This window comes from Diabrotica virgifera, chromosome 2 (assembly GCF_917563875.1).
Source record: "Diabrotica virgifera virgifera chromosome 2, PGI_DIABVI_V3a".
NCBI classification, from domain to species: Eukaryota; Metazoa; Arthropoda; class Insecta; order Coleoptera; family Chrysomelidae; genus Diabrotica; species Diabrotica virgifera.
Window position 1 is genome coordinate 223,143,964 of NC_065444.1, and position 14,309 is coordinate 223,158,272.

The 14,309-nt window shown below is 32.9% G+C and overlaps 2 protein-coding genes across 3 annotated transcripts in view; one reads left to right on the top strand and one right to left on the bottom strand.

The window, feature by feature from the left end:
- LOC126880408 (probable ATP-dependent RNA helicase spindle-E) overlaps nt 1–14,309 on the top strand; it is a 383,599-nt gene that overhangs the window by 180,426 nt on the left and 188,864 nt on the right. The gene's annotated exons all lie outside the window — the stretch shown is intronic.
- LOC126880415 (cathepsin B-like) overlaps nt 1–14,309 on the bottom strand; it is a 146,465-nt gene that overhangs the window by 78,905 nt on the left and 53,251 nt on the right. The window lies entirely within an intron of this gene.

Below are 14,309 nucleotides of genomic sequence, written 5' to 3' on the forward strand. Positions count from 1 at the left end.
ATTACAATCTAATAATTAATATGGAAAAAACAAAAGTAATGGCAATATCGAAGAAAGATGATGTTAAGCTAAATATTAAATCCAAGGCAAAACAATAGAACAGGTAGATACATTTAAATACCTTGGAATAATTTTAAATAAGAAGGGGACACAAGAAGACGAAATTGGAAATAGGATAAAAGCAGCCACAAGAACATATCATTCGCTGTATAAAAACTTCCTAAATAAAAAAGAAATAACAAGGAAAACCAAAATGATAGTATTTAAAACAATTTACATACTTATCACTACATATGGAGCAGAGAATTGGGTATTGAACGACAAACAAGAAAATAGATTGCAAGCCGCGGAAATGAGGTATTTAAGAAAAGTGGCGGGAGCTAGGAGAACCGATAAAAGACGTAGCGATGATATTAGAAGATAATTAAAAGTAAAATCATTAAAGGAAAAAATTCATGAAAAGAAATTAAAATGGACTGGGCACTTATTCAGAATGACCGACGGCAGACAGGTTAAAATGACATGGGAAGCGAGGCCGATAGGGAAAACAGGAGAGGCCGACCAAGGAAAACGTGGAATACCAGTGTGATGGAAATATTGCAGGATAGAGGAAAATCGTGGCAGGAAGCCAAAGAATTAGCTAGGGACCGAAAAAAATGGCGTAAGTTCGCAGAGAATAATGAGTAAAGAAGACACCTCGACACCTTCCAGTATAAGAGGATAATCGATTATGTATGTATGTATGTATGTATGTATGTTCTCTAAGAGACAAAGACAGCTTAACGTCTGGAACATCTTCGAAATTAGGAAATTTCTCTTTGCATTCTCTTATTTGATTTCTTAAAAAAAGCGTGTTTATTGTTTCGTATTTCGTACCAACTCTATATAAACCGTCAATTGTTTTATCTTGTATGCTACTCAAAATATTTCGAGCATCCTCTTTTGCTCTATCAAAGCTGGGGATAGGTATTGTTACAGTTTTTCCTATCGAAATTGGAGGGCATTTTTTTCACTTAGGTAATTATTGTTTCATAGTATTAGCGTGGGCATGAAGACCTTCAATCTCATTTCCTTTATTTATTTTAATCTTTTCTGTCTGTGCACAATGCATGCTCGAACGCGTGCCAAGGAGATGCTCGAAATATGTTGGGTATCATACAAGATAAAACAATAATTGACGGTTTATATACAGTTGATACGAAATACGGAACAATAAACACACTTTTTCAAGAAATCAAATAAGAGAATGCAAAGATAAGTTTACTAATTTCGAAGATGTTCCAGACGTTAAGCTGTCTCTTAAGAGAAATTAGTACAAAAGATTCTAAATTTGGAGGACAAGGATTTATAAAATACCATTGCAATAAAAAGTGCTCTTCAAAACCATGTAAGTGTAAAAGGTCTAACGTATTGTGCAACTCTAAATGCCATAATGCCTCAACATGCGAGAATAAACACTAATTTTTTTATTATAATTACGACAATATAAAAATAATAAACATCACAATTAAAAAATTACGTTCTATTAGGGGGGGGGGGGGGGTATAGTTAATTCTGCGTTTTTTTGCATAATTTTAAAACGTTTTCCCTTGAAAGTGGCGGGGTTAAGTTAAATGGGTAAAAGGCTATCTTAAAGAACAACACTTGAAGATTATTCAGTTAAATTTTTATTCAAAAATATTAGAAAATGAAGTGGTGGCGTCATTTTTAAGTAGACGATCCAAAAAGAAGATGATTTGCGATGTACATTATATCTTCGGACAGGAACATCTGAAGCATACAAACCAAAAAGATTATTTTAGTTTAAGAGTTTCTTGAGGTAGTGACGTTGAGTTTTTAATGATTATATTGATTTTTAAATTCATGGTATAACTTTAAAGTGAAAAAATCGAAAAAAAAGTGAGAAAGTGTGTTCGGTAAAAAGAAAAATGGTAATATAAAAAAAATTGTTAAAATAAGCAAAAACTCGACGTCACATCCTAGTAAAATATCTAAAAAAGAAGTGTGCAAAATTTCAGAAGATCGGTGCATTACTTTTTGAGTTATAATGTACACCGCCTCAAAAAAACATGTTTTTCAGAAAACGCGTTTTAGAAAAATGTAGTTTTGTCAATAATACTAAGAAAATGTTTGTTTATATCCACATCTCCGTCAATTTTGCTCGGATTAACTTGAAATTTTAATGGTATACTCTTGATAATAATTACAATCAAATAAGCCAATAAAAAAAATCGAAAAAAATAATCAAAAATACTATACCCCCCTTAAAACTAATCTAAATAAATTTTAATAGCTGATCGGGGTTTGACTACTTAGTCAAACCCCGATTTCATAAAATTCAATTTCGACCTTTGCCTGACCAACGTAGTCTCTCCTAGGTGTGACTTGTCAAATAGCCCAATAAATGACCGTTTTGGAGTGTAATTTCCAGGGGCAACTCCGAATTGCATGAAAATTTGGATTTAGGTTCTACTTACCCTCCACTTCAAAGTTGAATTTGTGCCGTTGGTTGCTTTTACTTGGGGGGTGACATTTACCTCTTCGCGGGGGGTGAAAAACGCGTGTTTAAAATAAGGCCGGAAATGGATAAATTGACTTATTTTAAGCACCTTTTGTTCTATAAAGTTTTTTACATAAGTCAATACTTTTCGAGTTATTCGCGATTTAAAATCTTGATTTTTCGACAAAAAACTACGTTTTAAGTTTGATTGGTTTGAAGTGCTTATTTTTGAAAACATTTGGTTTTATACAGTCGAACCCGCTTATTAGAGTACCGGTTATAGGAATATCCCGGTTTAAGGAATAGAAATTTGAGGTCCCGAAACGTTTCTATATACTCCTTAATAAATTTATCCGCTTATAGGAATACGTTTTAATTAATTAATATCGCTTAATCGAATATTATTCAAGTGGACGAACAACTTTTTATTCATATTTTCCAAAAAAATTAAAATTATGTCTGGGTTATTATATTTTTCAGATAATAAATACTTTATTACGCACCAGTTGAACCCTTTTACGAAATACAACAGGCTACTGGCTAAAATACCTACTTTTCCTTGTCTCACAAAACTTATAAAAATTTCTATTGCGACCTACCTCGGTGCAGTTATAAATTTTATTGGTTAATGGTTTATTGACTTCAATAATACAATGGCAGACGAGAATAGAAATGTTCTCTTTTATTGATAACCGCCCTGTCCATAAACCCGACATGAGTTTGAATATTTTAACAATCCGTTTTTTGCCTGCCAATGTGCCAATTCATCAAAATACAGAATTCGACAAAATAGAGGACGAATATTTTTAAGAGTTGTTTCTTTTGACGATAATTTATCGGTTTTCGAAGATACTGAAGATTTAGAACAAAACAATTAAACCACCCAACTCAATATTAAAGCGAAAGATGAGGCAAAAGATGAACATTTTTTCGATTTTGTGGATATTCCATCCAATTTGGCAAGTCCTAACCGTTTGTAATATTATAAGAAGATTTCTGGAGGGCCAATTAAATGTAATTTTTTCTAATTCGTATAACTTAAAGATTTTTCAAAAAAAATTTTTAGTAATTTTGGCGTATGCATTTTAAATAAGATAATATATACATGTTAACATATTGCACACATTTCATGTTTATTAATGGATTTATGCACAGAAAATGTAATTTGGTTTTTTAATAAAATAAGTTACACTGCTGTATCATTGACATAAAAGGACCTGAGACCATATGTTTAACTGTTCGATCACCCCCGTAGTACAAATATTTAAGATGCATACAAATATTTAAGATGCAACGGTAAATCATCTCTTCACCCCTCGCGGCCGTACCGCTCGTACCTGGTACCGACATCTGCCAACCCCGACTACCCCGGAAGGACACAGAACCCGAGGACATTCTTCATTCAACATTCAAATACATAACATGTACAATTTGTAAATTTTATTTATATGTATTTAAATTCATTAAAAGTTTATTATTCTAAAAACATTTCTTATGTATAAAATTCGTACATAATTAAATTGGTCCTTCAAGCCATCATTAATCAGTGCAATTATAATTATTAGTTAGTTATTGTGCAAAATTCCGAAAAATCGCTGTGACAATCCAGGCCGCATTTTTCGACGATAAGCAGACGAGAAGCAGATCATCCGGAACGAGAATCAAAAGGTCAGTGTAAGCGTTCTATATTCTATTCTACCAATTCCTTTACGATTTTATCCTCGTTTCGACTTGATTTATTCACTTTATTCTTTCTCAAACGTTTCATTACTTTATAAAATATAACATTATTTATTTCTGAATTTACATACATTTTTCACATTATTTTAAACTCATACTTACATTATATTCCGTCACTTCTTATATTTAGCCTTTTTTTTTAATTCTATCGATTATAACAAGCATTTAAACCATTTTAAACCTTACGTTGTCTACTTACGGGCTTATTCTTGTCATTTTACATCACATTCTACATTTTTGTTATTTACATTTACACATATTAAGGTAGGTTTACATTTAACACTACATAACACTTTTATTAACACTATTATTCAAAATGTCGCAGGAACAAAATGTTCCATCCCAAAAAAACGATGAGCTTGCTTCTGAGCTCAAAAGGCTCCACATTACGCGTGGAAATTGTAAATCTCAAATAACAAAATTCAAAACTTATCTTGATAAAGAAAATTCAAAAAATAATCCTGATTTTGCTCAGCTTAAAGTTAGACTATCAAAAGTTGAACCTCTTTTTCAAGCTTTCGATCACATTCAGATTCAAATAGAATGTTTAGAGACTAGCAATGATGTAGCAAATCAAAACGAGCGTCTAGAATTTGAAGATAGCTATTTTAGTGTCGTTTCTGAGGGTCAAGCAATCTTAAATAAGTCTACTGATCAACAGGTAGCAAATGCATCAATCTCTAGCAATCCTAATAGTTCTAATGCACCAACACACCACGTTAAGCTGCCTTCCATAAGTTTACCGTATTTCGATGGGAGTTTCGATCAATTCTTGTTCTATAAAGATACCTTTCAAGCATTAATTCATAATGACAAATCCATACCTGATATCAATAAATTCCATTACTTGCGCTTATCGTTAAAAGGTCAAGCAGCGGATTTATTGAAATCGCTTGAAATATCAGCAAATAATTACAGTGTCGCATGGAATCTACTAGTTCAACGCTATGAAAATAAACCTCTATTAAAAAAGAACCATATAAAAGCCTTATTCGAGACAAAACCTGCTACAAAAGAATGCCATGTAGAATTAAGAAACATTCTAGATGGCATGAATCGGCATTTAAGAGCCTTAAGAGTCCTAGAAGAACCTGTAGATTCCTGGGACGCATTGATAATTCATTTATTCTCCATAAAGCTGGACTCAACAACTCGTCGTGAATGGGAGAGTGAATACGCCAAACATGACAAGGTAACTAGAGAAATATTTTGCAATTTTCTCTCTGAAAAATGCAGAATTTTGGAAACTTTAAATATTCAAGGTAATAAAGTCAAACAAAATGTAAAAAGCCTTTTTTCAAGTAATTCTCCAACTTGTTATTTTTGCAATAAAGAGCATACAATTTATAACTGTAAATCATTTATCGAGTTAAGTCCAAGGTCTAGACTAGCTGAGGTCAAAAAATTGAAACTTTGTGTCAATTGTCTGCGAAATAATCATTCAACTAACCAGTGTCGGTCTATGCATTGTCGAAAATGTGATAGTAATCACAACACCCTGTTACACTTTGGTGTCAATAATCAAAATAACAATCAAAATTTCAACTCGAATAATCCTGATACATCTAGAAGAAATACCTCGCAAAATAATCATAACTCCAATTTTAATGCTAACCATTCCACTGAAACTTCTGATTCTCCTGAAATTAGCTCAAATTGTTTAATTGCAGGTAATAATTCCCCAAGCATTGTTTTATTGTCAACTGCCCTGGTAGACATTTTTGATAATCATGGTAATGTATTTTCTTGTCGTATACTTCTTGATAGCGGCAGTGAGTCAAGTTTTATCTCTGAGGAAATGTGTAACAAGTTAAACGTAAATACAACTCCAATACAATGTTCTATTACAGGGGTTGGGCAAAAAACCACAAATATTCTAAAACAAACTGTTGTGTCGGTTCAAGCACGTCAAGTTCCGTTTAAAACAAGTTTCAAATGTTTAGTTATTCCTAAAATCACAAGCAGAATACCCTCAAACTTTATTAATACGTCAAGCCTAAAAATTCCTCATAATCTGATACTAGCAGACCCAACATTCAATGAACCCGGTCCAATCGACATTTTGATTGGTGCTGATAACTTCTGGGATCTGCTCATGGTAGGTCAGGTAAAACTTGGCAAGCATTTGCCTACGTTGCAAAAAACTCAATTTGGTTGGATCGTCTCGGGCACTATACATTCACCCCAGTTCATACAACCTTCTAACATTTCTATCTTATGCAATCTAAGCACTTCTGATCAGGCTATTCATTCACAAATAGCTAAATTCTGAGAAATTGAAGAAATCAATGTTCCTAAATCCTCATCTTCAGATGACATTCTCTGTGAAGAACTCTTCAAAACTACTACAATTAGAAACTCGTTGGGTCAATTTATCGTCCAACTACCGTTTCAGAAACCGGCTTGCTCTCTTGGCGACTCAAAAGAAGTAGCAACCAAATTCTTATTCAATTTAGAGAAACGATTACAAAGAAATCCTGAACTAAAGTCTAACTATACAGATTTCTTAAGCGAATACGAAGCTCTTGGTCACATGACCAAGATAAATGACTCTGAATTATCAGATAAACCTTGCTATTATTTACCCCACCACGGCGTGGTAAAGGAGTCAAGTACTACTACTAAGTTAAGAGTGGTGTTCAATGGATCAGCTACAACAACTAGTGGCTTATCACTTAATGACATTTTAGTAGCCGGTCCAACTATTCAAGATGATCTATTTTCTATAGTTTTACGGGCAAGAAAACATAATATTATGCTGACCGGAGACATAACTAAAATGTACCGGCAAGTATTGGTAGATTCATCACAACGCTCGCTACAACTTATTCTTTGGAGGTCTAATCCTGAATCAGAAATACACACGTATCAATTAAATACACTTACATACGGCACAGCACCTGCAGCCTTTCTGTCTACGAGATGCTTAAAGGAACTGTCAATACAATGTAAAGATACACATCCAGACATTAGCAGAATAATCGCAAAGGACTTTTACGTTGATGATCTTTGCACAGGGTGTTCATCAGTTGATGAGGCAATATATCTTAAACAAAAGCTTTCTGAAATTCTCATTTCTGGTGGCTTTCCACTCCGTAAATTCATGTGCAATGCACCAGAAGTACTTTGTGAACAATCTGAAGGAGATAATATCATATTAAATTTCGGTGAGGATTGCAATAACAAAACTTTAGGTCTTCTCTGGAACTCTCAATCTGACACACTACAATTTTCAATAAAATCTCCTTACAATTCATGTCCAACAAAACGAAAAATACTATCTTGTGTCTCTCAAATATTCGACCCATTAGGATTAGTTCAACCTGCAATAATCATAGCAAAATGCATTATTCAAAAATTGTGGCAACACAAACTTGATTGGGATGAATCAATCCCACAAGACCTTTATACCAGCTGGATTAAATTCCATAATCAACTTCAAGATTTAAATACATTAAAAATACCTAGGCATGTTCTACCTAGCAATCCACTTCTATTAGAAATCCATGGCTTCTCTGACGCCAGTGAAATGGCATACGGTGCTTGTATATACATTCGATCCTTAGATTCAGCGGGTACTTATCATTGCCACTTACTTTGCTCTAAAACAAGAGTGGCTCCCCTCAAAACAATTACGATTCCTAGGCTCGAATTGTGCGCAGCCTTGTTGCTGGCAGAGTTGACTCAAAAGCTCATAATCTCTTTAGATCTTTCTATTACTCAAATCTTCTACTGGTGTGACTCAACTATAGTCTTATCATGGATCAAATCTCCTTCTACTCAATGGAAAATTTTTGTCGCTAATAGAGTGACACAAATACAATCATTAACAAATTCGGATTCTTGGAGATACGTCAATACTCATGAAAATCCAGCAGACTTGCTCTCTCGGGGTCTTAGCCCTACGTCTTTAATTGATCATTCTCTATGGTGGAATGGCCCTAAGTGGTTGCTGTATCCTGAAGAACAATGGCCCACTGGTGTTTCAAACACTATAAGTAATTCTGATCTACCTGAGAGGCGCAAAGAAAAATTAATTTCCTTTCAGTCTACAGTTACTGAAGTACTAGATCTTATCAACAGATTCTCTAGTCTTAACAAGCTTCAACGAGTCACTGCTTATTGTTATCGATTCTTTGATAATTGCCGTGTACCTAAGGCAAATAGAAAATCCGGAGCACTTGATGCTCAAGAACTTAATCATGCTCTAAATACTCTTATTAGAATTGTTCAAAGGCAAGAATTTCCGAATGAATATCTTGACTTATCAAAATCTAAACCTATTAACTCTAAAAGTAAGATTTTACGATTAGCCCCATTTTTAGATGACAAGGGCATAATTAGAGTTGGTGGCAGACTTAAACACTCCAAATTTGATTTTCAAAAGAAACATCCTGCAATAATCCCCGGTAAACATGTACTTTCTAAATTAATTGTAAATCAAGAACATTTGCGCCTTCTTCATGCAGGGCCACAACTATTACTAGCCTCAATATGAGAACGGTTTTGGCCTACTTCTGGCAGAAACTTAATCAAACAAGTTGTGAGGCAATGCTTACCTTGTTTTCGCTTTAGTGCTTCTCCCACTCCATATTTGATGGGAGATTTACCAGAGCATCGAGTAACGCCTCAACGGCCTTTCTATAATACAGGTACAGATTTTTGCGGACCCTTTTTATTAAAGGATCGACAAACTAGAAATTACAAAACAATTAAAGCTTACGTGTGTGTTTTTGTGTGTCTCTCAACGAGAGCGATGCATTTGGAACTTGTAAGCAGTCTTACTACAGACGCTCTTATTGCTACACGTCGTAGATTTTTCGCTAGAAGAGGTTTAAGCGCAAATATATATTCCGATCATGGCACCAACTTTGTTGGCGCTAAAAATGAGATTTATAAATTTCTACGCACGAGTGAAAATGAAGTCAAATCTATTTTAAATTCTGAAAACGTCAAATGGCATTTTATACCTCCTCATGCTCCTCATTTTGGTGGTATCTGGGAAGCGGGAGTCAAATCCACTAAATTTCATTTAAAGAGGGTACTCGGTCAAATCCCACTTTCTTACGAAGACTTCGTAACTGTTCTTCATCAAGTCGAAGCGTGTTTAAATTCCCGACCTTTATCCCAGATTTCCAATGATCCCAATGATCCACAGTCTTTGACACCTGCACATTTCCTAATTGGAGAACGCATTACTGCTTTACCTGACCATGACTATTCTACATTCAAAGAAAATTCGCTCAGCAAGTTTCAACGTCTTCAAAGAATCATCCAAGGTTTCTGGAAGCGATGGTCAAAGGAATATATTTCCGAACTCCAGCAACGGTCTAAATGGAAAAAGACCTACCCCACAATTTTGAAACCTGGACTCATCGTCTTGGTTAAAGAAGATGGAATCCCGCCAATGAAATGGAAAATTGGCATAATTGAACTCATTCATCCTGGTGTTGATGGTATAGTCAGAGCTGTTACCATTAGAACTGGCTCCGCCGTATACAAACGACCCGCCATGAAGATCTGTGTACTTCCAGAGGATCTTCCCAATCATTAGTTGCTTGTTGAAGCCTACCAGCTGTCAAGGGGGCCGGTATGTTTAACTGTTCGATCACCCCCGTAGTACAAATATTTAAGATGCATACAAATATTTAAGATGCAACGGTAAATCATCTCTTCACCCCTCGCGGCCGTACCGCTCGTACCTGGTACCGACATCTGCCAACCCCGACTACCCCGGAAGGACACAGAACCCGAGGACATTCTTCATTCAACATTCAAATACATAACATGTACAATTTGTAAACTTTATTTATATGTATTTAAATTCATTAAAAGTTTATTATTCTAAAAACATTTCTTATGTATAAAATTCGTACACCATATAAATATAATGTAAATGTAGGTACATACATAGTATGTACTATTATTATGTAGGTTTATTCAGTAGGTACACTTATTTCTACCAGCCATCAATGATCGGGTATTAGAATATCCCGGTTATAGGAATATTTTTGCTTGGCGCGAAGGCTATTCCAATAAGCGGGTTCGACTGTAGTAAAAAAAAATTTTTCAAAAATTTCATTTTTTCAAAATAACTCAAAAAGTATTGGTGATAAGAAAAATCTTAAAGAGTAAAAAAATGTAGGTTTTGCTATTATAAATATGCTAGTTTCATTTTGTTTCTCCGTAAGACAAAAATTGGTTAAGATATGGCTGTTCAAAATTTGCATACACTCTTGATTAGTGACCCATTCAAACTTTCTCAATTATAACCCTTTCAAAAATAAACACTTTAAACCGGTGAGACTTACAGATCATATAAAAATAGATAGGTAAGTAAATTGTTTGTAAAGCGGTAGCGATTAATTTCATTTAACTTTATTTTGAGCGTAACTCTCTTATTTTTAATGCTAAAACTTTTGTTAACAATTAAAACAAAGCTTTTTATAAAAACTTTAAAAAAGTTTAAATGGGTTTTTCCCGAAAAGTGCTTAATTTTTCGGTGATTTCACCATGAAATATTCGATTTGGAATTAGACGAATAAGAACGTATTTTTCATGAGCTACAACTTTGTTTTTAATTGATTGATAGACATTACTGATACACCATTTTTTTGGGTTTTTTATAAGCTACACTTTTGCTAAGGATATTTTTTTCGATAAAATATTTACTTTTTAAGTTATTTGCGAAAAACTGTCTGAAAACGTAGTTTTTTTTTGTCGAAAAATCAACATTTTCAATGGCAAATAACTCGAAAAGTATTGACTTAAGTAAAAAACTCTATAGAACAAAAGTTGCTTAAAATCAGTCAATTTATCCATTTCCGAACATATGTTTTTTCACCACCGACAAGGGGTGACTCTCACCCCCCAAGTAAAAGCAACCAACGGCACAATTTCAACTTTGAAGTAGAGGGTAAGTAGAACCAAAATCCAAATTTTCATGCAATTCGGAATTGCCCCTGAAAATTATACGGTATCGCCGAATTTCCCGTTCATTTACTTATAGGCCAATCAAGTTAGGTTTTTTCTAGACATAACGGAAAAGACGAGATTTGATAGTTGAAATGTGTAGTATGAGATATTACAAAAAGACTACCATCTTGGGATTCATCAATTTTTTAGTGGAACATTTTTTAAATAAACAATCAAAACGTAAAACTTAGTTTTTTGCTCATAACTTAAAAACTTGTTTATTTAGAAATTTTACGTCCACAGATAACTTTTTCAGAAAAAAAAGATACATCGAATGAGATATGCTAAATGAAAATCGGTTAATAAACAAAAAAGTTATTGCAAAACGGATGACAAAATCACTGTTTTTGAATATTGTTAATAACAATTTTATTGTTTATTAGAATATGTTTTAATATAACTAAAATTGAGGGCATTATGGTGTTTGAATGGTGTGCAAAAAATGGTCTAGATCTGTTAAATAGTTTTCGCAAAATTGAATTTGTTTATAAAATTTTTTGAAAAACGAGCTAATTTCTGAGGCTGGTCCAGTTAATATGGCTGAATGTATCTCAATAATCCGGGGCTCATTTCCTTCGTTAAGATGTATACTAACAGCGTATGAAAAAAAAAAGTAAAAAAAAATTACATATACGTACACAAAATTATTTGTTAATAAATAGCAGTTTTTAAGCTTATAAACAATTACAATAATTTCGTAGAAATTAGATCAAATTAAATGGCACTAAAAAATACGGAAAGCTGGTTAAAATACACAACTTGTAAAAAAAAATTTTAGGTCGTACGACCCTTGGGGTCTGAGATAGCCCCTTTTTTGAAAAAATCACTGTTACGTTAATTAACAACACTAAGATCTGAAATTAACCAATATTTTATAAGAAAAGTCAAAGTTTTTAACAAAGTTTTTAGCAAGAAAAAATGTTAAAAATTGTTTAAACAGTAGTGTTATAAACAAAAAGTATTTTGCGTTCCGACTAAAGTAAAAAATATCGGGCGTAGTCGACTGACTGAATAGTGGGCGCGCTTGGCGACCGGCAGCAACTCCTAAAATTACGTTATACCGACCACAAAAATCAACTTTAAAGTGAATAACAAATTTTCGTCATTCCTTATGTTTTCGAGGTCTCCTAATCCAAATATGGAGTTTATTTTTTTCTAGAATTAGTGGAACATGTTCAAAAATCAAATTTTATGCCAAAATGCGATAAATCAATTTTGATGATTTTTCAATTTTAACTCACTATATTTTTGGTCGCTGTAAATATTTCCTTTTAAAAATTTTACTGTGTTATCTTTGAAGCATTTAGATAATAATGAGATTTGTCCAAAATGATTAAACGCATTAAAAGAGAAGTTGTTAATTTTTAAACATTTTGTCGTCAGATTTCGTTAGTTTCATGCTTACAAAAAAAGTTGAGTGACAAACTTTTTAGTTTATAATTTTAACTAACACAGAAATAAAATATAGTTCATGAAGAAGTTTTCCAAAAAAATTTAATTTAAAATATGCAATAGGAAAAATGTTATGTGACTTTATAGACGAGGGGCACACTGGCACACCCCAAAAAAGCTTATTTCTCGAGATACTGATACTAATTTTGGTAATAGGTACTTTATATTTTTGATGGTGCTGAAAACGAAAATTAGGGTTGTTTTGAATTTTACGTGGGGGAACATTATCAAAATCGCAACTTTACCCTAAAAATAAAAATCACGTTTTTTGCGTTTAACTTGCTACAACTCAGTTCCATTGTAATATTTTTTTTTCTGAAATTTTTATAGTATATATTTCTCACCATTCTGAAGACAATGGGACCTGCTTCAATATTTCTGTCTTGCTATAAAGAAAGTTATAAATTGTTTGAAGTAAAAGGTGTAGATTCTTGAATTGCAAAGTTTAATCGCAAAAGTTGAGTGACAAAATTTGAAATTTAGCTGTTCAATTAATTTTATGTTAAAATCTAGAGTACAGAGAACGAAATGTTTTATAGAAAAAAGGTGGTGTAACTTTTAATTTTAAGAAAAACGTGATTCCATTTTTTTTATTTTTAGGGTAAAATTTCGATTTTGACAATGTTTCCCCATCTAAAATTCAAAATAAAACTCATTTTCGTTTTCAGCACCATCAAAAACATAAAGTAAGACCAAAATTAGCCATTCACCACAGTGTGGTTGATATCTCGAGAAATGAGCGTTTTTTTGGGGAGTACCACTCGTCTATAAGGTCGCGTAACTTTTTTTCTGTTGCATATTTTGACTTGAAATTTTCCAGAAAACTTCTTCAGGACCTATGTTTTAATGCTGCGTTGATTAAAATTATAAACTAAACAGTTTGTCACCCAACTTTTACAAGTTAACAGAAAACTAATGAAAAAATTGTTTAAACAATTTTCCGGCTGCGGTAGCTCTTGGTACCTTTTGGATTTGTTATAAGGAACTTTTTTTTGAGTAAGTTTGTGCAAAAAATAAGAATCGGAATAATTTACCTAACGGGGTCGACGATACAGCCTGGACTACACACGGATTCAAAATAGAGAATAAAAAATGGCCTATACCTACCAATCGGGTTCTATTGTACCAAGTTTACTATTTTTTTATCTATGGTACCACATTAAAATAATCATGTTTATCTTATTTTCATTGCAAAATTATCCAAAACAAAGCAGCTAATGGGATGTATAAACCTTTTTTAAGTGGTCTTTTTATTGTCATTTTTTAAATTTATTTATTTAAAATATAATTTTACTAAATAAATGTGCAAGATAATAATATTCATAAAATGCAAGTTTCTACCAAAATATATAAATATAATATTAAGCTTCAAATCCGGTATACTGTCAATGTTAAAAATGGGCTGCAACGGTCTAGCGTTAGCGAATGGTAGTCCGCGAATTTATTCTCATTCGGCTACGCCCATTATTTTTTTTTACTTTAGTCGCAACGCAAAATACTTTTTGTTTATAACACTACCGTTTTACAAATTTTTAACATTTTTTCTTTCTAAAAACTTCGTTAAAAACTTTGACTTTTCTTATAAAATATTGGTTAATTTCAGATCTTAGTGTTGTTAATTAACGTAACAGTGACTTTTTCA